The sequence below is a fragment of the Leuresthes tenuis genome, unplaced genomic scaffold, assembly GCF_036924035.1.
Source record: "Leuresthes tenuis unplaced genomic scaffold, fLeuTen1.0.hap1 SCAF_14, whole genome shotgun sequence".
NCBI lineage: Eukaryota > Metazoa > Chordata > Actinopteri > Atheriniformes > Atherinopsidae > Leuresthes > Leuresthes tenuis.
Genome location: NW_027325368.1, coordinates 28735014 through 28737725, shown reverse-complemented (window position 1 = coordinate 28737725; position 2712 = coordinate 28735014). Strand labels below are relative to the sequence as shown.

General features: G+C 43.3%; 1 non-coding gene across 1 annotated transcript; it reads right to left on the bottom strand.

Moving 5' to 3' along the window:
* Positions 1-519: 519 nt before the first annotated feature.
* LOC140269550 (U5 spliceosomal RNA) lies at positions 520-633 on the bottom strand. The gene has a single exon (XR_011907647.1). It is a non-coding gene; the product is annotated as a U5 spliceosomal RNA (small nuclear RNA).
* Between the last annotated feature and the right edge of the window lie 2079 nt (positions 634-2712).

The following is a 2712-nucleotide window of genomic DNA, read 5'->3' as shown; positions in this document are numbered from 1 at the left end:
GTAACATTCAACAGGACACTTACACAACACATTCAAATCAAACATACAACATACAAGAACATATACCCCAGCCGGCATTGCTCCCTGCCTATTTTCCTACAGCTCAGTATGTGTGCGCACACCTTTATTCACAAACTCTTCAACTCATACTCTTTTACCTAAGCTGCTACAGCTCGATTGGCCGAATACCCTTAGATCCTATTTCGGTGAATTTGACATCTGCCTTACATGTAACAGATTAGCGGTTTAGCAGTTTTAATTTAGTTTGAGTGAAGGAATTCATTTTATAGCAAAATCCGAAATCGTGAAGAACTCATGAAAGTAAGCTTATTCTCGGAATCCTGAAACTTTAGATTTGCTCTTTCTTTTACTACAAAGTACAACGTTGTTTTTTTGTTTAAATCTTTCTAGACATGGTAAATATTAAGGACAAAGCAGTTTTAACATAGTTTGAGTGAAGGAATTCATTTTATAGATAAAATCCCAACAAGATTTCTTTTGCACAGACAGAAAGGGCTTCACCCGCAAAGGTAAAACCTGCCAAAAATAGAAACAACTCATTAGTGCTAATCTCCACGGAAGTCTTTAGGAAAAGGCGAAAGACTTGTACGTTATGAAGAGAAACCAGAGTACGATTATCCGTCACTGCGGGAGCAGGGCATCAGGCTAGTTGGCATAGCCACCTTCCCCATGGTGAGCTTTGCTTGGTTGAGACGCTTGCTCCCCCCCCCTTGCTCCTCGGCTGACCAAGTAGGAAAAATCGGGCCCTATTCGAGGGCTGCCTTGTCTTTTACTCTGTGCAAAAGACAAGGCAGCCACAAACACCACGGGAACACCGTATTGAGGCTTTGTTCTGACCGCTCATTCGGTGTCACGTTTCGTTCAAGCAATTCTCCCGGTTAGCCCGCACTCGGCTCGCTCCCAGAGCCGTGTTAAAGTCTACTTCGCATTCACTCTCTTTTCAGCTACAAGAAGGTGTGAAAGTCCGACCATGGTTTGTAAAAAGCGGGTAAGAAAAGGTTCGTGTGCCCCAATATACACCATCAAAAGCAGAAGCGGAAGTGTTCGGCTGCAAGAAGGTGTGAACTTCCGACCAAAGTTTGTAAAAAGCATTTAAGAAAAGGTTCGAATATCCAACCAAACATAATCAAAAGCGAGAGCAGAGCTGTTCGACTGCAAGTAGGTGTGAATGTCAGATCATAATTTGCAAAAAGCTGATGAGAAAGGTGAGAATGCCCGACTATACACCATCAAATGTGGGAGTGGAGTTGTTCGGCTGTAAGCAGCTGTGAATTTCCGACCATAATTGCTGAAAAATGTGTTAGAAAAGGTAAGAATGCCGGTCCATACATCATCAAAAGCGGGAGAGGTGGTGTTCGGCTGCAAGTAGGTGTGAATGTCCGGGCATAATTACTCACAAATGGGTAAGAAAAGGTAGTATTGCCAGACTATACATGATCAAAACAGGGAGCGGAGGTGGTTCAGCTACAAGAAGGTGTGAATTTCCAACTAAAGTTTGTAAGAAGCGGGTAAGACAAGGTGCGAATGCCCGACAATGTATGATCAAAAGAGGGAGCGGAGGTGTTCTGCTGCAAGAAGGTCTGAATGTCCCTCAATAATTGCTAGAAAACATGAAAGAAAATTTTCGAAAATCAAACCGCACATGATCATAAGTGGGAGAGGAGGTGTTCAGCTGCAAGAAGGTGTGAATGTCCACCCATAATTCCTAAAAAATGGGTAAAAAAAAGGTGCGAATGCCCAACCATAAATCATCAAAAGCAGGACTGGGTGTGTTTGGCTACAAGAAGGTGTGAACGTCCAACCAAAGTTTTTAGAAAGCAGTTAAGAAAAGGTTCGAATATCTAACCAAACATAATCAAAAGCGGGAGCAGAGCTGTTTGGCTACAAGTAGGTGTGAATTTCAGATCATAATTTCTCAAAAAGCTGATGAGAAAGGGTGAGAATGCCCGACTATACACCATCAAATGCGGAAGCGGAGTTGTTCGGTGTGAATCTCCGACCATAATTGCTGAAAATTGTGTTAGAAAAGGTAAGAATGGTCCATACATCATCAAAACAGGGACCGGAGGTGGTTCAGCTGCAAGAAGGTGTGAATGTCCGACTAAAGTTCAAATATATTAAAAAAAGCGGAAGGAGAGGTCTTCGGATGAGAGTGGTTGAGAATTTCCAACCATAATCTATAAAATGCGGTGAAAAAAAAGGTGTGATAGAACACTAAAAGGTGGAGCGGAAGTGTTCGGCTGCAAGAAGGTATGAATGTTCGACCATATTTGGTGAAAAGCAGGTGAAGCAAGGTCTGAATGCCCAACCTTACATCATCAAAAGCGAGATCAGAGGAGTTTGGCTGCAAGAAGGCCATAGTTTGCCAAAAGCGGGTAAGGTGCGTATGACCGACTAAATATCAACGAAAGTGGGGACGGAGGTCTTCGGATGCAAGTGGGTGTGAATATCCCACCATACAACTATGGTGGAGAGGAAGCTGTGAATGGCCGACCATAGTTTGCAAAAAGTGGGTGAGAAAAGGTGCGAATGTGCAACCATACATGATCAAAACAGGGAGCGGAGGTGTTTGGCTGCGACAAGGTGTGAATGTCCACCCATAATTAATGAAAAGCGGGCAACAAGTAGGTTCGAATGCCCAACCATACATCATCAAAAGCAGGAGTGGATGCGTTCGGCTACAAGAAGGTT